This window comes from Panthera tigris, chromosome A3, assembly GCF_018350195.1.
Source record: "Panthera tigris isolate Pti1 chromosome A3, P.tigris_Pti1_mat1.1, whole genome shotgun sequence".
NCBI classification, from domain to species: domain Eukaryota; kingdom Metazoa; phylum Chordata; class Mammalia; order Carnivora; family Felidae; genus Panthera; species Panthera tigris.
This window is the reverse complement of record NC_056662.1, coordinates 135,635,519-135,658,048: the sequence shown is the minus strand read 5'-3', so window position 1 is coordinate 135,658,048 and position 22,530 is coordinate 135,635,519. Positions and strand designations below refer to the sequence as shown.

The window sequence follows — 22,530 nt, the reverse complement described above, 5'->3', positions numbered from 1 at the left end:
GCTCCACCCTCGAAACATATTCAGAGTCAGACCCTTGTCTCCACATCGCCCTGGCAGGGTCCCCCCCACTCCTGCATGGCTCCCTCAGCTCCTGGCCCACCCTGCTTCCCCCTTGTCCTCACCTTTATTGTCCTCAACGCGTACAAGACATTCCTGTAAAAATCACCGGGCACCCGGCTGGCTCAGTCAGTGGAGCACACGACTCCTGATCTCGGGGTGTTGAGTTCAAGCCCCACGGTGGGTGTCGAGATTACTTAAAAATAAAGTCTTTAAAAAAATAAGTTATGATTCCAGGAATCAAATTAAAAAACAAAAACAAGAACGTGAACCATGTCCTTCTTCTCTGCTCGAAGCCCTCGCACGCCTCCCATCCACACCCTATTGTTAAACCTATCAGATTTTGACACAACGACACTGAGATGCCACCTCACGCCGGTCAGAGTGGCTAAAATGAACAAGTCAGGAGACTGTAGATGCTGGCGAGGATGTGGAGAGACGGGAACCCTCTTGCCCTGTTGGTAGGGATGCAAACCAGGGCAGCCGCTCTGGAAAATAGTGTGGAGGTTCCTCAAAAAATTAAAAACAGAAATACCCTATGACCCAGCAATAGCACTGCTAGGAATTGACCCAAGGGACACAGGAGTGTTGATGCAGAGGGGCACTTGCACCCCAATGTTTATAGCAGCATGCTCAACCATAGCCAAAGTATGGAAAGAGCCTAAATGTCCATCAACTGATGAATGGATAAAGAAATTGTGGTTTATATACACAATGGAGTACTACGTGGCAATGAGAAAGAATGAAATATGGCCCTTTGTAGCAACATGGATGGAACTGGAAGGTAGCATGCCGAGTGAAATAAGTCAGGCAGAGAAAGACAGATACCATATGTTTTCACTCATATGTGGATCCTGAGAAACTCAACAGAAGACCAGGGGGAAGGAGAAGGCGGGGGGTGGGGGGGAGAATGTTACAGAGACGGAGGGAGGCAAACCATAAAAGACTCTTAAATACCGAGAACAAACTGAGGGTTGATGGGGGTGGGGGAGAGGGGAAAGTGGGGGATGGGCATGGAGGAGAGCACCTGTTGGGGTGAGCACTGGGTGTTGTATGGAAACCAATCTGACAATAAATTTCATATAAAAAAAAAGAATTTCTGGGGAAAACATGGGTGTGTATTGAAATCAGAGGCTGAACAATGTGAAAATAAAGGGTGCCTTTGGGTGCTTGAGTCTTCTCTTTGCAAATGGCTGTTTTTCTAGAACGCTGATAAACCCAGCCTTCTACATTCTACTGAGCAACTTCAGAGAGACTCCTACAAACTTTAATTTTCCCGGAATCCATGAAGTAGAGACATACAAATGGGAGTCTATTTCCCTTGTTCATTCTGTATCTCACTAGTTCTTAGAACACATTTAGTCATGCATGGAAACTGTTTACAAAGTACATGCACGGCCTACCTTCTCTGATGCTCCCCGGATTGCTTTGGGAGACCTGATCAAGTACCTTTGCTCTAAGTTACAAATGAGACCACTGAGGTGCAGAGGAATCAGGGACTTACCCAATCAGGTGACTGTGGGCCACCTAAAGCCACAGCTCCCACTGAACTACCACTTCTAAAACAGGCCACAGCTGCGGGTCAGAAACACACTTTAAAAATACAGTCCGGGTACATCCAAGATTCAAACCAATTACTTAAAACACCTTTATTAGTTAAAGTAATTAGTGATCACTGGCATTTTGGAAGACCCAGGAAGATTGCAAGTTCCTAATCATACTGGAGAACATTTGATTTCCCATTGTTTATATTGAGCCTCTGTTAATACGGGATAGCATTATAAAAATAAAAATTCAGGAGGCACTTGGGTGGCTCAGTCGGTTGAGCGTCTGACTCGATTTTGGCTCAGGTCATAATCTCAGGGTCATAGGACCAAGCCCCATGCTCGAGCATGGGGCATGCTTAAGATTCTCTCTCTCTCTCTCTCTCTCTCTCTCTCTCTCTCTCTCTCTCTCAAATAGAAATAAGAAATAAAATTTAAATTAAAAAAATAAACATTTTTGGAATAGATTTGAGTCTTAATAGGCTGAAGAGGTAAGTCAGTCCTATCTAGATCCTTTGGATAATCAGGAATGGACAGAAAGCAAATAATTGCACCTTTCTGATAAAAAAAAAAAAAAAAAAGTAAGCTCAGGTATTTGTACCAACCCTGATGAGAGCATTGAGAAATTCTGAATAAAACGCGGAAATATAGACACATTCGCAATAGCATCAGAAGCATACAAGATAGTAAGGAATTACCAGACCAAAATCTAAGTGAAATCGTGGTCCTAGAAAAGCAAACAGAATACTGGATCCCCTTATCCTTAGAGAGTTTTGCAAAGCTGAGAATGCGAGCTGCACTTTTCGAGGTTTTGTGGCATAACAGGAAAAGGGGCCAAGGCTCAGGACCCAAGCAACCTGTATCGAAGTATAGTGGACTTTCCCCTGTGAAACACACCCCTGAAAGAGCTCTAACTCCAGGGTAAGGATACACTACAAGTTGACCCCCCCAGGCCCCTCACCTCCACATGCCAACAAGATTTCACTGGGACAGAGCAGAGCCTGGGGGAAACGTTGTTGTGGCGTAAAAATTCAAGCCATACATTTAACTTAAGATGATTGAGTCCATAGTGCCTGATTTAAAAAAAAAGAAAAAAAAAAGAATTTCCCAGGTCCTCCTATTTCTGAAAGAATTTTTGCAATAATATTCCAAGGAAAATAACCATGGATGTAAAAAGAAATACTCAAACAAATAGAGAAATAAAGCATCATGAAAGAAAACTAGCAGAAACAACAGAGAACATAATGGCTCTACAAAGACTCTGGATGTAAGAAGAATCGGGATAAAGGTTTGTAGAACAACCCAGCTCATCCTACACACGTATAAAAGGCTTAGAAATACTTCAGGAAAGAAAGTGGTTAAAAATGTGTCGGCATGTGCGAGAAAGGAAACGATGAGACTTCAGATATTGAAAGACACAATAACTAAGATGTACAATTCACTGGCTGTTTAACCTTGTCCTGAAACAGCTAGACTGGGAGGGTGGGTGCTGGTGCCCAGGTTGGTCAGAAGAGAAGAGGCAGCGTGCATCACAGGAAAGCAAAGAGATGGAGATCAGCGCAGAAGCAGCAACACAGAGAACATGGTAAAAGCGTCCGCACGCACCTACCTGGATCCCCAGCAGGAGAGGAGAAAGAACGTGGGCAGAGGCAACACCGTGGGGGGAAATGTCGAGGTCATGACTAAGGATTTCCCTCTAAATTTTTTTTTAATCTTTATTTATTTTTGAGAGAGAGACAGAGTGTGAGTGGGAAAGGGGCAGAGAGAGGGAGACACAGAATCGGAAGCAGGCTCCAGGCGCCGAGCTGTCAGCACAGAGCCCGACGCAGGGCTCGAACTCACGAACCATGAGATCAGGACCTGAGCCGGAGTCAGAGGCTCAACCGACTGAGCCACCCAGGCACCCCTGAGGATTTCCCTCTGGCAGAGACGGCAAGAAGCCCTCCACATGTGTAGCAGGCTCCACAACAATCAACTCATACTTGAACATGGCATAGTGAACCGTAAGAATCAGAGACAGAAAATCTAAAAACAACCACACGCACACACGCACACACACGATGGGGAATTAAACAGCCTATCCTGAAGGCAGCAGTGATAGTGACAACTGTCTTCCCCACAGCAGCACTAGAGGAAAATGCCAGTGGAACTATATCTCCAGTGTGCTAAAGTAAAATAAATACCAACCTGGAATTTTCAAGGAAATGCCTTTTAAGAACAGGGTGAAACGAAGACATTATTAGACGAACAGAACAAAGAGAGTTACTCAAGAGCAGATTCTCGTTAAAGGGTGTAATTAATCCATAAGGAAGGTGTCGATTAAGAAAGTGGTGAACATGTAAAAATAATAGAAATAGTCTTTAAGGTGAGGAAAAGGAAGCCAAAGGCAAACTAAAAGTCAAGAATAACATAGGAGTTGGAAGAAGACAGAGATGGGGTCAAAATCCTCAAAGCTACTAATTTTCCAGGAGATGGATAAAAATTTGGATACAATTTATACTTTGAAAAGCTAAATATGCATTTGTTGATTTTCAGAGTGACCCCCGAAAGAATAGCCACAAAGTGTTTAGCTAGTAGAGAAAAAAGTGAATGAGAAGATAACCTATCCAAAAACAAAAAAACAAACAAACAAAAAAAACAGCCACATGCAAGTAATATCCTCGTTGATCATTTCTAAATCCATTTCCTTTTTAGAAACTTTGTCCTTCCTCTCTGCGATAAGACTCAGGATATGTTGATTCTGATGTGTGGGGTAACTCGTTTAATACGTTACCTCCATTACTTGTAAGTTTTCCTTATCACGCGACCATCTCATTATTCAGACATCACAGTCTAGAATAAGCATGCTATGCCTCTTCCCACGCTTGAGGTATGGCGTCCAGACTCAATGTCAGGGGTGTGATCTCAAGAGTAATCAGCCTCAATAGGGGATCCAAATTTCACTGGCGAGCTCTTCACGGAAGAGCCATCATGTCCTGCCGGTCCCAGTCACTGCCCCCTGAACAAGGACGTGCCTACCCCATACCACCTCACGGCCAAGTGCACGTTCAGCCAACCACCTGCTGTCCCCACGGTCTCTGTTCCAGCTGCTACAATCTCTGGCACAGTTACCAACCACATGAAGTTCCTACAAGATGCAGCCTTCATTGGCCAATGTCGAGTGGTCACGGATGCCATGCTATGTCTTATAAGGAGAAGCAGTGATAGTCCAGAGAATGTTTCCTGGGACCGTCCCCAGCGGATTCCATCGGCTCCATCTCGTGCCAATGTCCATCCCAACATCCGGGTCCCTCAGCGCCTCATGTCCCAGGCGCCCCCTCAGCACGGGGACCCAGCCTGCCTCTACGAGCCTGTAAAGGTCTGTTTCCCTCTCTTCTGTTTCTAAATGGGGAGCTTACGCAAACCGGTATTCAGCCTCTCCTGACCCACAGTGTCAACGTGCATCCTTTGAGAACTCTTTTCAGGTTCTTGCTCCCGGGCAACCTCTGAAGCCGAACATTCTGCCCTCTATTCCTGGGCAGGTGGCTGATGGCCGCAAATGAGCCAGCTAACCTTCGCGGTGGAAATGGAACCATCACCTCTCGTTCCCGTGATTTAAAGCCTGTTCGACGGAGAAAGGCACATTTCCTATCTGACTTAAGGCAAAAAGCAGGCATAACACCACTCAGTGCTAGAAACTGCATTGATATTTCATTCGCTGGATCAACAGGCATTCAGTGACCACAGTTACGTGCTGAGGGTATAATAGGAAAGAGGGTTCGAGCAGCACCACCCTTCCCAAACATATTTGCAAGCGCAAAAATCCATTCCAGGCGATTTTCTCCTAGAAGGGAAAGGACATCTCCCCGTGAGTCAGCAGTGGCCCCTGTGTGTGGACACCAGCACGTACAGGGATGGTCTGAAATCAGTGTGACCCCACCACGAAAGACATAGCTCTGGAGGGCTGGGTTACATTCAACACATGCACTGAATATTTTAACATATTGTTTTTAGCAAGTGGATAAAAAGTCTCCCTCAAGGCATGAAGCTTCTCTTTCCAGCTCCTTAGAAACGTCCCCCCTCGGAAGGAGACAGGGGTATCTGGGCTTGGGTATGGGCCACCCCCTTCCAAGGGGGGAAGAACACAGCTCAGGGAAGGAGCACGGCTCTCCAGGCACCGGAGAGTGCTTATTTCTGGTGCCTCAGGAAAGAAAAGGAACAGAGTGGCCGCCTGCGGGAAGGAGCCCGAGGGACCATGAAGTCTCAGGAAATCGCTTTTCTTGTGTCCCAGGCTGACGGCCCCCTCGTGCAGCACTTTGTGGCTACGGCCTGCCTCTTCACACCCATGGCCCGGCGTCCCGTCCTCTCTGCTCCTGCTCCAGGGACAGAAGGCCCTGCGGACAGGCCCCCAGCCCCGCACGTCTCCTCCCCTTCACGCCACCCACCGGCCAAAGCTGGAGATCGAGGGCATCTCAACACCACCCCGGGAAAGCCCCCTCCGCAGCGGGCTGCAGGATGCTGGGTCTCTGGCCACCGGGGAAGCCCCGCTAGCTCAAAGATCTGGGGCCCCGGCTCAGCTCCACACCGGGGAGAGGAAACTTCCTCTTCCCGCCCATGACTCCTGCCCGCTGTCCTGTCCCACTCCGTCCCGCTCGTGAGCCTGCAGGTGCCTGCATCCAGCCCCCACCACTTCTGCGGACAAGTGACGAGCGCCCTGCCCTGTCCCCAGGCCTCTCGGGCCGCGTGCACCTGTGACTCCTGAACCCCTCCAGCCCGTCCCCCGGCCCGGAGCCCCCCTTCCCACCCAGCGCCTCCCGCCCCTCTCCTCCCTTCCCTGCTGGCACTGCCCATCTCTCCAGAATGTCCCGGGCTGGGAGATCTTCCCACACCCATTTCAGGCCCCCACACCATTCTCGGCATCCATGCGGCCTCGCCCTCGCCTCCTGACGCGGAGTTCCTGCGAGCCAGCGGCCACGTGGCCCGCTTCTTTCCATTTCTAGAGCCGTACACTGTTCCTGGGCAGCAGAGAACTTCAGCAGCGAAATCTCAGCACATCAGACAACAGACTGGAGTCAACAGCGTCCTACAGGTTACCTGTGGGTCTCTCGAATTCACGAAATCCATTTACTCGTCTGCCACGCAGAGGATAATCCAAGCGAGGCAGACTTACAGCACCAAGAGAACAGCCCTGTTTCCCTGTAAGATTGGTAAAGATGTTTTGAAATAATCATAACAGTTTCAAGAGCACGGGAGGTCCCGAACGCTGACCCGACGGTGGGCGCGTACCTCGTGGGAGTTGTGTGGAACCGACCGACGACGTGTACCTGCACATTGACCTTGGACGCGCCCTTCCTTGAACTCCCCCCGCCCCCCACCGGGAGAAACCGTCCCGTGGAAATAATCAGATATCCCGCAGACACGCGTCGCCACAAGAACGCCGGTCACAGAAGTGTTTGTCGTACTCAGAAATTAGAAACAGTCTGGGTGTAACAACGATTGGAAAAGCCCGTTGTCCTACACCTGCCGGCTGGAATATTATACAGACACAGACAGGACTTTGGAGGCAAGGAATATGATGAAGTTTACTCTTGTTATGCGCTGTGGGTTCTCAACTTCTCTGGTCTTTACATATTTGTATGCATACAAAAAATAAAAAAAGATCCAAAGCCTATGAAATCAAAACATGAACCGTGGTTATCGCTGAGCAGTGTGGCCATGGGTAATTCTTTTTTCACTATTTTTAATGTTTATTTATTTTTGAGATAGGGAGACAGAGTACAAGCAGGGGAGGGGTAGAGAGAGAGAGGGAGACACAGAATCTGAAACAAGCTCCAGGCTCCGAGCTGTCAGCACAGAGCCCGATGCGGGGCTCGAACCCACGAACTGCGAGATCATGACCTGAGTTGAAATCAGAGGCTTAGCCGACTGAGCTCCCCGGGTGCCTCTGGGTAATTTTTATTATTGTATCTTATTTTTACTTTCTTCATTTTCATTTTTATGTTTTTATGTCTAAATTCCACTGCTTGCTTAATAAGAAAAAAAGTACTTTAATGACCATGCTAGAAGGCAAAAAAAAAAAAAAATGAAACACCAATTAAGCAATATTGCCATGACCATGGACCTTTCTACCCACAACTGTTGTTTCTAAATATCATGAAGGAATTTGGATCCCGGAGCTATTTCTGGCCTGGGCGCTGCTGGGCTATATCCACTCTCCGTGGGAGGATGAGCCCCGTGGTATTTAGGAACCCAGAAATCATTCCCTCACAACCCCCTCACCGGCACGGAGGCCACGCCGCGTTGCGACAGGAATTTCAAATATGAGTGTTTTCCGTGGCTTGCGTGCCGGGCTTCAGAAATGCCCAAGCCCCACACCACATGTATTCAAGGAGCCTCTTCCGAGATCTCTTACCCTCAACAACAGTCAGGAGCTAAAGGTCACGCGAAGAAGAGGGACCATCGCATCTGCGCAAACAGGTTGAAAATACTTTGCACGGACATTTGGAGGCAAAAGTCAAAACTAATGTCCGTTTCCAATGAAACCAGTCACTGCGTCCTCACGAGGAACCTGTCAGGTGTGCTCAGAAAAGGGGTGGTCTTCCCGCAAAGCCAGACCTCAGGCGCCCTGACCTGGAGTAGCCCATCTGGCCCGACGCCAACTCCGTGAGCCCAACACGTGCGCCCCTGTTTCCCTGAGGAATCTAAGCCCCGAATGAGTCCAAGGGCGCGTAGCGGTGGAATCCGGATTCCACGTCTCCAATCCAGAACCATGTACGTTCTAACAACGGAGACAAAAACGTGGGTGTTGGTAAGGAAAATCCAATACGGTACAATTAAAGCTACAAAAGCCTCTAAGCACCCTGGACAAGATCGTGAAATCAATGTATCCAACCGCATATTATGTTTTTTGGAAAACGCCTCAGCCCCTCATGCGGAACCTATATGTTCTCCTTTTAAAGGCAAATTTTTAAGGAGTGCCTGGGTGGCTCAGTGGGTTGTGTCTGACTCCTGGCTTCGGCTCGGGTCACGATCTCGTGGTTCGTGGGATCGAGCCCCCCGTCAGGCTCCATGCTGCCAGTGTGGGACCTGCTTGGGACTCTCTTGTCTCCCTCCCTCCCCGCCCCTCCCACGCTCACACTCTCTGTCTCAAAATAATTAAACATTTAAAAAATAATAAAACCAATGCAACATGTTAGGTCCTCACTTACGCTTTACTGTTGAGCTATCCGTCTGTGCTGTGGGGAAAGTCACCAACTCCCCGTCTTCTGTGTGCGATGCTTCTCACCCAGGCATCAGAAACCACCCCAGAGCTACAAGGATCAGGAAGCATTTCCTGCTCAGATAAAAATAACTCGAACCTCTTCTGGGATTGTAAGTAGTTACATTTGCCGCAATCTGGGGAGAATGGAGATATCGCGCCCCTGGACGCACACACCTGACCCCTCCAGGCACAGACTCTCGGGGGCCCCGTCTTTCTGGAGCAGGGGGACATCTTCTACGCATCCTGGGGGGTAGGGTTTAAGTGCCAACACCAGAGGAGCTGATGTGTGAGACAGGACAGCAGCCTGCCTCTCACCTCGGGAAAAGGATTGTAGCCGAGGACAAAGCGGCCAAGCAGATCCCTCCTTGTGCAGGAAATGAAGGAAAACGACCCAGATCCTCCTGCCTCAGAGAGCCTGAATTAACCTCCGGGGGCCCCTGAGAGTTCCTAATACACAAGGACCCTCCCTCACCCTCTTCTGTTTCATGGAGCAAGTACACATGCAGGCCAGTACGCTTCTTGGACTCACACTGGGCATTTTATCTGGCCTCGCTTTTCCACTGTAACGGAAACCCTTCCAAGGCAACACGTCCAGCACCAGGAAGCGTCTTTTCCACTTGGAGTCAACCGGCAGCGTCTCACCGCGAGCATGGCTTTGAAGCTACTCTCGTTCCCTCGTACAAATCACGACTCCTGGTTTTGTTATAAACCACAGGTATATCATATAGCTTATTTGCCACAAAACCAAAAGACGCCTTTTTCACACATGAAAAGCCATCTTTTTCTGTGAATCCCTCTTCTACAATCGAAAGCACTCGGTGAGCTTAGAGGGCACGATACGACGGGCCAGGTAAGTTCTCACTTCTTGTGCTGATGTGAAATTCAGGCCAATGAGGTATGGCCAAGTCTTTCTGAAGATTAAAAAAAAAAAAAATCATGTGAATACATAATTCCCTCCCTTCCCCCATTTCTGTAAGTCACAGGGCATTTTCTCAGTGACCAGCACTCAGAACCTCGTTCCCTTCCCCTCGTTCCTTTCCAACGCACACACACACGCACACACACACACACACGCACACACACACTCACAGTTTGTCCAGATCAGTACATCCCACTCCTATGTCTGTGGTCCTCCCCAGAAGGTCACGGTGACCCCCCTCTTTCGTGCGTCTCTTTCTGTCCTCCTCACAAGGCTGGAATTCACCCTCGCAAGGTGTGGATTCAGCCACATCACGTACCTCGTTAAAATTCTCCCAGGCCTGAAGAATCGAATACAGTCACCTGGGGGGACCCACACAGTTGGGGACGGGGTTGGTGGTTCCTGTCCCTGTGGAGAACAAACAGGAGAACGGCGGGCCGGGCTCCAAAGCTGTGGAGAGGCAGGGAAGCAGCATAAATGGTACCGAGGTGTAGATAATGCCAGCTCCTATCTATGCATGGTTACGCGGGTATCGATACAGACAGCTTTTCCTTTTGGGGACTAAAATGAGACAGTTCCCTGTGCAGATGTCAGACCTCAGTGATCCCTCAGTGGGATACAGCCTCTGAGAGGGCGTTGATAGGAGTTTCTGTAGATGTCTGCATCCAAATTTTAATATACTATTTCCATAGTTGGGCTAAGGGGCACCTGGGGGGCTCAGTCGGCTGAGCGACAGACTTCAGCTCAGGTCACGATCTCGAGGTTTGTGAGTTCGAGCCCCACATCGGGTTCTGTGCTGATGGCTCGGAGCCCGGAGCCTGCTTCGGACTCTGTGTCTCCCTCTCTCTCTGCCCCTCCCCCCCCCCAATAAATGAAAACATTTAAAAAATATAAATAAATAAATACTTGCGCTAAGGTCTCTATAGGGCATTTCCTCCTTTACAAATTTTACTTCAATTAGTTGATTAATTCTCCTGCTATGGTTTTAATAGCACATACATATCAAAATATATTGTTTTGCTATTTGATTTTGCCTTTTTCTTTGTATTTAAATTACCATTTTATTCCTGTAATTGTTTTCTTACATTGTGTAATGTCTTACATCGTTATGGGGTTTTTTTTTATTATTATTATTTCAGTTTTCCAAATTGTCTAGTCGGTAACGATTATTTGGTTTTGCTCTCTTATTGCCATTCCATTTTATTATTTTATACGAATTTGTTGCCATTTTTTCTTTGTCTCTCTCTCTCTCTCTCTCTGGCATAGTCTTAGCTAATTTTGTGTATTTATTTCATGACCTTTGACTAGGTAAGAAGCACTCATGTTACAAAATTCAAGAGGAACAAAATAACATAATAAATGTAAACTCGGCTTTTATTTCTGTACCCTATCAGCCAGGTTATGAGTTTCATGCATATCCTTCTACAGATATTTATATTTATAATTATGTGTAAATATAATTGTATATATAATTAAAAGTACAAGCTACAGGTTATATAATTTCATCTCGCGTGCACATTGATTTCTCATCTAACAATACATTGTTGCAAACTTCCAGAGCAGTACATTTACGGTATTTTATGCTTTTTACTTTTTTTTTTTTTTTCAGTTTGAATTTTTATTTTTTATTTTCTTTTATGATCTTCATTTCCCCACTTATTTCTTTTTTTTAATAGAAATTCATTGTCAAATCGGTTTCCATACGACACCCAGGGCTCATCCCCACAGGTGCCCTCCTCAGTGCCTCTCCCCCACCCTCCCTTCCCTCCCACCCTCCATCAACCCTCAGTTTATTCTCAGTTTTTAAGAGTCTCTTATGGTTTGGCTCCCTCCCTCTCTAACTTTTTTTTCCCCCTTCCCTTCCCCCATGGTGTTCTGTTAAGTTTCTCAGGATCCACATAAGAGTGAAAACATATAGGATCTGTCTTTCTCTGCCTGACTTCTTTCACTCAGCATAACACTCTGTGGTTCCATCCACGTTGCTACAAAAGGCCAGATTTCATTCTTACTCAAAATAAATATATTTTATGCTTTTTAAAAAGTAGGCTTTCCGGGGTGCCTGAGTGGCTCATTTGGTTAAGCGTCCAACTTCGGCTCAGGTCATGATCTCATTGTTCTTGAGTTGGAGCCCGGCGTGGGGCTCTGTGCTGACAGCTCAGAGCCTGGAGCCTGCTTCGGATTCTGTGTCTCCCTCTCTCTCTTCCTTCCTCTGCTCGTGCTCTGTCTCTCTCTGTCTCTTAAAAAATATATAATAAACGTTTAAAAAATGTTCAAAAATTAAAAAAATTAAAAAATTTTTTAAAAAGTAGGCTTTATGTTTAGAGCAGTTTTAAGTATATAAAAAACCTCCACAGAAAATAGAGAAAGTTCCCGTACCTTCTACCTCTTGCACAAGCTTCTCCTATTATTAACAGCCCGTGTTGTCATGGTATGTTTGTTACCATCAGTGACACAGTATTAGTGCATTATTATTAGTTAAAGTTCACAGTTAACACAAGAAGTCACTTCGGGTGCTGTCCCTTCTGGGGGTTTGGACAAATGTGTGAAGGCATGTGGCCAGCATTACAGTGTCTACAAAACATTCCATCGTCCCACGCACCCTCTGCGTTCCTACCTGTTCCTCCCTCCCTACCTCGTAAGCCCGGGCAACCAGGGAACTTTTATGGTGTCTGCCTTTTCCAGAATGTCATCCAGTTGAAACTACTCAGAATGTAGCCTTTTCAGATTGGCTTTCACTTAGTTATCCACCTTTAAGTTTCTGCCATGTTTTGTTTTGTTTTGTTTTGTTTTTTTAGGTGACCATAGCTCATTGCTTTTCATCAGTGCAGGATATTCCACTCTAAGGGAGAGCCCCAGTTTATTTGTCCATTCTCCTACTGAACACCATCTAATTGCTTCCAAGTCTGGACAGTTATGAATAAAGCTTCTCTAAATACTGGCATGCGGATTTTTGTGTGGCCATAAGGATTCAAGTCATCTGGGTAAATACCTAATGATGAAGAGGTGAGTCACTGAAGATTTCTAGGGCAGTGAAACTTCTGTATGAGATTGTAAGAATGGAAACATAACTTTTTGTCAAAACCCGTAAGGTGTACAACACAAAGAGTGAATCCTAATGTAACCTACGGTCTTTGGTTTATACTAATGTGTCTATATCGTTTTCTCGGGGGTCAGGAACGTACACACAAATGCAAGATATCGATACTAGGGGAAACTATGTCTTGTGGACAGCGTATGGGAACAGTCTGTATTGTCTGCTCAGTTTCTTACAAGCTTGGAATTGCTTTAAGACATAAAGTCCAGGGGCACCTGGATGGCTCATTCGATTGAGCGTCCAACTTCGGCTCAGGCCATGATCTCGCAGCTCATGAGATTGAGCCCTGCATCGAGCTCTGTGCTAATGGCTCAGAGCCCGGAGCCTGCTTCGGATTCTGTGTCTCCCTCTCTCTCTGCCCCTCCCTCACTCACGCTCTGTCTCTCTCTCTCTCTCTCTCTCTCTCAAAAATAAATAAACATTAAAAAAAAAAAAGAAAGAAAGAAAGTCCATTAATTTAAAAAGGGATGTTTGGAGTTGATATTCTCAGACACTCAAATATCTATATATTTTTGCAACTAGATGCCAATAATAGATTCTGCCTTCCTCATCATGAATGATTCTCAGGCTATATATCTACCAAGACACTCAGGGCCCAATGAAGCCTGGAAAAGCCACTCTGAGGAATCTCCTTCCTTTTGACCACACTTGAACTCTGAAAACCTCAGGGTCCTGCTTCGTTCACCATAATTTGGTCTCACTGCTAATAATAAAATTATCCAAGGATTATACAAAATCTTCCCCAGGCTGAAGACTGCTTCCTGATTTACACGTGTTTTCTCTAATCTTTACCCCAAACAAAAGGTCATATTAGTAACATCATTCCCATTGTGTAGATTAGGAAACTGAGTGAGTGGTAAAGAAATTTGGTCAGGTTATCCTGCTAACAGAGGAAGGTTCTGGAAATCAAGCTCTACTCTGTCTGATGACAAGACCCATACTCTTTCCAGTATCTTTCACAAAATCCTAAAGGCTGGATGCCTTTCAAAGTTGATATTCCAAATCTTATTCTTTAATTCCCAGATAAGTAGCCATTAAATAAATAAACAGGAAAAAGCCCACGATGTAGCATTTCTTACCCATAGAGCTGTGGCAACCAGAGAGCAAACCCCCTGCTTCACACTTATGGACAATTAGTTCAGTAGATTGTCCAATGTTCTAGAGGCTCCCAGGGGCAGGGGCGGGACTGGAGTCCAATTTCCTTCACACCAAATCCATTGGCTTTTCCTTGGAGTAACGGGGCCCCTGGAGACACATCCGGACACAAGGCCACCAAAATCTTCTTTCTTCTTTATCATCAGCTACCCCGTCAAGATCGAACTTTCATTTGGTTCCACGCTTAGAAGTAATATTTCACATCCAGCCACAGCAACCACCTTTCTTGAAATAAAAGAAAAGTAAAAGGGGCTCGGAGACCACTCTCTAGAGACTGTAAATTTCCGCTGAAGTATTAACACAATCTATTAGGTCACATTATACTCCATTGTGCACAGGGAGGAAACCCTACTCAACAACATTACTTGATGGCATTTTGATGTGCCATTCGCTGGACGCAGCGATGAATGCGGAGGCTGAGGGCCAGGGCGGCCCGCGAAGCCAACAGCTTTCCTTGGATGCTTACTTCCCGGGCTTAAATGAGCTGGGTGCTCGCGAAAGATGTGCCTTGACGCTGGAATCCAGTTGGAGTCTGGAATTACTGGGACTGTTTTCGGCCCAGGTGATCTATTCAGCAGATCTTCAACAGTGTGCTATGCCCGAGGCGAGCTGACTCCGGACGGAGCGGTCCGATTTGTACGCAATCCTGTGGACGAGCGTTTGTGACAGGCACCCTCACATCTGCTTGCCGGCATCTTTGTGACACAGATGCCCGTGGTCACGTGTCGGAACAACCGAAGTCTGTGGTCTCCATCAGGAAGCCCAAACCCAGAGACATAGGTGGGGGGCAAGACAGAGGAGTGGGTTTTGTTTTTTTTTTTTGTCTTTTGCCTTCTGAAATTTTTTGTTCCCTAAGGACCCGTAAAATTATCCACTCACTTATTTCACAAATAATCACGTGTGTGTGCAGTGTAATACCAAGCATCGTTCTGGGCCCAGAGAGGCAAAGGCGGGAGGTAAGGAGAATGAGAGAGAGATAAATAAAATGTGGCTCCCAGAAGCACAGGATAAAACCATCACATCATAGGAATAGTTGAACACACAATCTAATGAAAAGAAAAAACAAAAAGAGGTTGCCTTAAAACGTGAGGACTCCCAATCACCATTGGAATCCGGGTTTCTCAGGGCCGTGTGATGGAATCAGCATTAAGACAGTCACTGAATTTCGTTTTTCCGTGGTCACTGTATTTTACCCTTTCTGCTCCCGTCTCCACTTCTCGCCCACTGGGGACGAAAGCCTTGGGCTCCCGGCCTCCTGCAAGAAAGCTGGCAGGGTCAGGAGGAAGGACTGGTCCGACAGCCTCCTCCTTGCTGGGACATCCAAAACCCTAAACCCTTAGGAGGACGCAGAGGCGAGTCCAGACCAAGCGTGTGAGGAAATGTCTCTGGGCCGCGACCTTCGCCTGCGTCGTCATGAAGGTTCTCCAAGCTCCCGGAAGGAAGAGAGAAAGGGTGGACGAGGAGTGGCGGGTGAGAGCGGGCCTGGTCCCTGATTCCTAGCGGGAACCCCAAGGAGGCAGCACACTCAGGACAGGCCGTCACGTGGAGTGGATCTGGGAAGACGGGGCTTTTGCACAGTGCGGGCAAGATGCTCCCGCGCCAGCCTGACGCGCAGAGGCCTGAAGAGTCGGCACATCGCACCCAGTGCTGGAGACGGTGACCGAGCCGGAGGCCAAGGTGATGCCCCAGGGATGCGCTCCACGCGGGCCCGTTGCCGCGGGGCTGCCCGAGAGCGGGGGCCTCCACAGATAAACGGGGGAGCACAGGTGAGTCCAGCACTAGACGTCCCCGGGTTCCCTGTGACAGCGTGTCCCTAACTGCCTGGGGGCTCTGCCACCTTGCCTGAGGGCAGTCTGGAAGCTCTGCAGACACCGGATTATAGGAAGACGACAAGAAAATTGTTCATTTCTTGCAACATCTGGGTTCTGGGCTGAGAGATACAGCTGTTACACCCTGATTGGTAAGCTCGGAAGAATTTAAAAAAAATATAAAGTTCTGGGTCCTTTTCCCTTCCCGAAATTGTAACAATGGCGTCATAGAAATCTCATAAAGGCTTCTGTAAACGATGTCCCGCGTGTCCTATCTGTCCCTTTAAGCAGGTGTCGAAAAGCAAAGAAACAATGGAAGCATCTTTGCAAAGGGGAAGTCTTTTGTAGGCACAGCTGATGTATGTGAAGGTCCTGTTGTGTGTGTGTGTGTGTGTGTGTGTGTGTGTGTGTGTGTGTGTGTGGAGAGGGAGACAGAGAGACAGAGGCACAGAGACAGACATATTTTAAGAAATTGACTAGGGATGCTGTGAAGGCTGGCCCGTCTGAAGTCCGCCAGGCAGGCAGCAGGCTGGACTCCCGGGGAAAAACTGATGCCACACTCCCAGTCTGAAGGCCGTCTGGAGGCAGAACTCCCTCATCCTCAGGGAACTTTCCTGGAGTTTTCTCTTAGAGCCTTCTACTGATTGGATGAGGCCCACCCTCAATAGGGAGGAAGATCTACTTTACTCAGCCTCTGATGATAAAGGCTAGTCTCATCTAGAAAATGCCTTCTCAGTAACATCCAGATGCGTTTTCACCCCCGCGTCCGGTCACCACAGCCCAACCAAGCTGACAAAGAAGAGAAGCCGTCCCAACGCGGAGGAAGGCAGGGTCCAGCAGCCACGGCGGGTTCCTGCTCTGCCCTGCCTCTGGCTGGACTCCAGGTGCCCCTCTCCTTGGCTACACTTCCTGTGGACGCAGTGACTCACCCAGTGGGGGAAACCAAGTCTTCCTGCCTGAGCTCCTGTCACACCGGTCACTGATGCCCTGCGAGCCCCGCCCACAGAGCGGAAGAGTCCCACGCGCCCAGCCACGTTCCTGTCCCCTCTACTCGGCCAGGGACGCTTCCCCCCACCCCTGGCTTTGCCCGTGGAACATAATCACCTGCCCCTACCTGCCACACAGCCTGGCGTGTGTTTGCAAGATTCAATTTTAACGGTAATGATGAGGATGTCCGTGATTAGGATAAAGATAAACTTCATTCCCTTTGGCTCTGTTTTTTCCTAAGATTCAAGAACCAACTAGAATAAACGCACTGCAGCCTGGACACAGACGGCCACCCTCTCATCTGGAAGGTAAAGAAATTACTGAAGTCAAATCGAATTTACCCAATACACCTACGGATGTAAATTTTAGCTCCCCTGAACCCGCCCAAAGAGGAAAATCGGTTCATTGCAATAGAAGCGGTCCAAGGGACCATGCTTCTCTTTCCGGAAAGCCTCATGTTAGCTTGCAGCGCATTTTCGTGAATAACTTTTTAAGCTCATTTATTTATTTGGAGAGAAAGAGAGAGACGGCGATCAGGGAGGGGCAGAGAGAATCCCCAGCGGGCTCTGCACTGTCAGCACGAAGTCCACGCAGACTCCAACTCACGAACCGTGAGATCACGACGTGAGCCATAATCGGGAGCCTGACGCTCCACGACCTGAGCCGCCCAGCCTGCCCCAACTTGTAGAGAATTTAACTGACAACTGAAACATTCTTTAAAAGTAAAAGAGAAACTATTTCTTCACCAGAAACAGAACAACAAAACGCTGACAAACAGCCAAAGCGCAGAGCGGTTGGAAGGAGAGCTGCACGGGAACATGATTTACTCAGTGACGTTGCCATGAAACCCCAGAGAAGTCTTGCTGGTGATTATGAAAGATGGTTCCAAACCTTCTACCCTCACACAATAACCAGCGTTAAAGGGTTTTCGCAGTAGGCAGGTCTTCTGGCGTAGATTTAATTTGCAGATGTTTTGCCGAAACACGAAGTAGACATAAATTGAAAATCTGTACGTGCGCTCATTTGTAATGAATCAGGGTTGCTCCAAATTAGTAAAAGGGGGGAAAAAATGCAAGGACTTTTTGGCCTTGGACAAAACCATCTGAATTTCTTTCATGGTTTTTCCTTGAAATAAGCCTGTATCATGCTCTTAGAGCTCCGTGCAGAGACGCTATCAGAGGTACATTCTGGGGCTTCTGCGTCTCCCGGGCATGACGCACGCTCCCATACTTCCAGGCTGCCGGAAAGTCTTCCAATTGTGCAAATCCCACGAAAGAAGAACGTAGTCGAGTGTGCTGTTAGAAGCACCCATTTGGTTAGAACTCTCCCAAGAAAATCTTTGTTTCTTCCCGTGTCCCCATTTACAAAGAGGCAAATGATTAAATTTGCCTCACCAAATTAAACTCAGCCCCGCTTCCTGCTGGGCACCGGGGAGCCCTTCTGGACGACCACCTGCGCGTCGGCTGCTCTTTTCTGTGGGGCCTGAATGTCATTACGTGGCGTCAGCCGCCTGACACGCTGGCGGAAATGTGGGTTTGCCACAGGGCTACTCTGCTGGGTGGGCAAGTGGAGAAGCCAGAAGACCATGATCCAGGCAGAGCAAACACCCCCGAGATTCAGGAGAAAGGCTGCTGCTGAATGCGATGTAAAACCAGCCACGAGGGACGAGACTGTAAGAGGAGTGGGGGGGGAGGCAAAGGGAGAGACAGAGAGACAGACAAGACAGAGAAGAGGAGGGAGAAGATGGGGGGGTGCAGAAGAAAAAGAAGAGAAGGAAAGAGAGGAAAGGGAAGGGAAGGGAAGGAAAGAGGGGGAAGGGAAGGGAAGGGAAGGGAAGGGAAGGGAAGGGAAGGGAAGGGAAGGAAAGAGGGGAAAGGAAAGGAAAGGAAAGGAAAGGAAAGGAAAGGAAAGGAAAGGAGGAAAGGAAAGGAAAGGAAAGGAAAGGAAAGGAAAGGAAAGGGAAGGAAAGGGAAGGGAAGGGAAGGGAAGGGAAGGGAAGGGAAGGGAAGGAAAGAGGGGAAAGGAGAGGAAAGGAAAGGAAAGGAAAGGAAAGGAAAGGAAAGGAAAGGAAAGGAAAGGAAAGGAAAGGGAAAGGAAAGGAAAGGGAAAGAAAAGGGAGAGGAAGGGGGAGGGGAAGGGAAGGGAAGGGAAGGAAAGAGGGGAAAGGAAAGGAAAGGAAAGGAAAGGAAAGGAAAGGAAAGGAAAGAAGGAAAGGAAAGGAAAGGAAAGGAAAGGAAAGGGAAGGGAAGGGAAGGGAAGGGAAGGAAAGAGGGGAAAGGAAAGGAAAGGAAAGGAAAGGAAAGGAAAGGAAAGGAAAGAAGGAAAGGAAAGGAAAGGAAAGGAAAGGAAAGGAAAGGGAAGGGAAGGGAAGGGAAGGGAAGGAAAGAGGGGAAAGGAGAGGAAAGGAAAGGAAAGGAAAGGAAAGGAAAGGAAAGGGAAGGAAAGAGGGGAAAGGAGAGGAAAGGAAAGGAAAGGAAAGGAAAGGAAAGGAAAGGAAAGGGAAAGGAAAGGAAAGGGAAAGAAAAGGGAGAGGAAGGGGGAGGGGAAGGGAAGGGAAGGGAAGGGAAGAGCAGGGAATAGATCCGTTCTTCTCTTGCTCTGAAGGTTGTATCAACCGACAGTCCGCTTCTACCTGTGACCTTAGCTGCTTCTGTCCCAAGGTGATGCTCGCACCCAACAGAAGCTGGGCTTGTGTTTGCAAATATTCAGCTTGAGTTTATCTTTATCGCCGGCCAGCTCCCCGCACATCTGCACAGCGAGGGCCTCCCTGTTTCTCAGTGCATGCACCTACAGAGGAAGGGGCTGCCTCTGGCTCTAAGTCCAGCACAATTCTCCTCCCGCACGATCGCAGGCATGAGTATCCTTGCCTGCAGAGCGATGCAATTTTCTTCAAGCAAAGCTCTGATCCACTCACACAGGATCCACATGCCACAATTAGTATGGATCAAAGTTTAGTGAACAGCACCCGCATCTAGATCGTATAACATATTACGGGGAGGGGGCACTCATTTCCACCGTTTGCCAACCCATCCTCTTAATTAACAAAAACCCTTGTTCCTGGCATGCTCGGTGTGCGAGGGGGAAAATGGCTGCATTTTAATTGACAGAGAACAGAAGAAAAGACCACAAAACCGGTGCATGCCAGGACTTGGTAAGGAAAGGAAAATAACAAACAGATCTTAAAAAAAAAAAAAAAGGAGAAGAAGAAGAAGAAAAGAAAACCACTAAGGCTCATTTGAACTTACTCGCAGTACAACAGGGCGACTTCCCCACACACTACCATCCCGGAGGTGCCACTGAGGGTCAGAATTCTGTACCCTCAGGTCACCAAGCTGCACTCGACCATTAGGAGCAGAAAGAATGTCTCCTTATGTTCCCGTTGCCACAATTAGCGTGGCAGAAAAGCACACAGGTCTCTCAATATCTGCAGCGGATGCAATGAGAGACATTGTTCAGGTCTGTGTGATTTGGGGGGTTATTGGAAGCCACATTTCACTCATTGTTGCAGTTGCAAAACCGCATTCCATAAATGTAAGATGATCGGGGACCCACCAGGCATTGCCGACGCAAGAATAAACAGGACAGTCTCTCCCCTCCAAGAATGCGTTCTAGACAAAGGACTGGGATGCAGATTTCCCCTCGGGTTTGGCAACACGGCTTCCTCTGATTTGTAAAAATTGAACTCGGATGTTCCCTACCTAGTTCTAAACAAACAAGGCCCAGGAACCCCCCCCAAGTTTAAAATAATACTCCTCCCAGCTTCTCCATGCGTGAAATCTTACTCATCCTTCAAGGCCGTGATCAAATACTTGCTTTTGAAGTGTTTCTTGATCGCTCGTCTTGGCCCTTCTACCAGGCCCAATGACATGGCACCTGGTAGAAACTGGCTTAGCTGCTTGCACCCCTGACTCTCCCTCCAGACTGTGAAAGGATAGCAACCAAGCCTTTGAAAAACACTACGGCTCTCTAGCATAGGAGACCGTATCGTAAACATCACGGATATTCAACAAACTCTTGCTGGAATAGATTTTTGCTCTGGGCTCTGCAGGCAGGCAAATCTGAATTAGCATCGGGCCCTACCAGATGTTGACTGCACGACATAGTAAAGTCATTTAGCGTCGCTGAGCTTCAGCTTCTGGGGCGCCTGGGTGGCTCAGCCGGTTGAGCGTCCAACTCTCAGCTCCGGCTCAGGTCGTGATCTCACGGTCCGTGGGTTCAAGCCCTGCATTGGGCTCCGTGGCTGGCCGCCTGGAGCCTGCTTGGGATTCTCTCTCTCTCTCTCTCTCTCTCTCTCTGCGCTTCCCCTCTCATGCTGTCTCTGTCTCTCAAAATAAATAAGGAAACTTCCGAATCCTCACTCTCTCGGGCCCCCATGGGGATTCAAGGGAGTAAGGAAAACGAGCCTCGTAGTAGTCGTGGTAATCTGGCAACATTCCTCCTTTTTCCTTTTTTCTTTTTGAACTTCACCTTTACTGGGATATAATTGACATGATATCATTGCAAGATATTACAAGTGGGCATCGTGGCGAGGTGAGGTAAGTGCACATTGTCAAAGGAGGCCCCGTCTAGCTAACACGTAGACCACTTCCCATAGTTATCTGTGTGTGTGTGTGTGTGTGTGTGTGTGAACACTGAAGTTCTAGGTTCTCAGCAAATTTAAATTATACCAGTGTCATTTACCAGACTCCGTGTGTGACAAGGCTCAGACCTTACCTAGCATACAGCTGGAAGTGTGTACTGTTTGACCAAACTCTCTCCTGTTTCCCCTACTGCTAGTCCCCGGAAGCCACTTTTCTGCTCCCAGTTTCTAGGACTTCGACTTTTCATTTAGATCCCACATGCAAGTGATACCATGCAGTCTCGTCTCTCTCTGCCTGGTCCATTCGAGGCATCACTCCCTCGAGGTCCATTCGCTGTGGCAAATGGCAGGGGTTCGTTCTTTCTTGTGGTTAAATAGTTCTCCACTTTACTGTTACCCCCCCATCATTCATCTGTGGCAGGACGGCTAGGTTCTTTCCACACCTTGCCTATTTTTTCTTTTGTCTTTATCCTTATTCCAGTGGACGGCTTGGGAGGGTCTAAATGTCAGGTGACACCCTAAAGAAATCGAAGAGTCAGTCTTTTGAAGGGACTGTGTTTCTTGCTTGTCTTAGCCTTTTCCTATAACGTCCGAAGACATAGTTCTGATTTTAACAAGAAGAGAAGATTGCGTGAGCACGCGCAGTTGGAAAATCGAGATGCGTTCACCCTGATGATTTTCGAGCTGTGCCCTTAATCACCAACACTCACTCGATCTCTGTGCTTCTGGCACGCGATGTCCAAAGGCGATTCGCAGATCTGCAGCCCAGTCTGTGCTCCGTCCACCCGGGTGCGGGGGGTTGCGGGGAGAACGCCCTGGATCCCACCGTTTTGACCTCCCAGATTTTTGTTTCACTCCTGGGCATGAGGTAAACTCCCGGACCCACGCCTCACGCTGAAGGGCATTGGAAAAAGAATTTGGCTTTGCCAAAACCACCATGAAAGCCGCTCTTGACCAGATTGTCCTCCTGTGACGCCATCTCAGGGGGTAAACAATTCTCCCGTGTCTCAGTCCCGACAACGCATTCTGAAAAAGCACCTGGTGGGGCGCCTGGGTGGCTGAGTGGATTAAGCGTCCGACTTCGGCTCAGGTCATGATCTCGCGGTCTGTGGGTTCGAGCCCCGCATCGGGCTCTGTGCTGACAGCT

General features: G+C 48.0%; 1 long non-coding RNA gene across 1 annotated transcript; it reads right to left on the bottom strand.

Annotated features, from left to right (window-relative positions):
* Positions 1 to 7,171: 7,171 nt before the first annotated feature.
* Positions 7,172 to 14,233, bottom strand: LOC122237089. Its single transcript, XR_006215300.1, has 5 exons — positions 13,934 to 14,233; positions 10,080 to 10,210; positions 9,371 to 9,752; positions 8,789 to 8,890; positions 7,172 to 7,248 (listed from the first exon to the last, which is right to left on the bottom strand). It is a non-coding gene; the product is annotated as an uncharacterized LOC122237089 (long non-coding RNA).
* Positions 14,234 to 22,530: the final 8,297 nt, after the last annotated feature.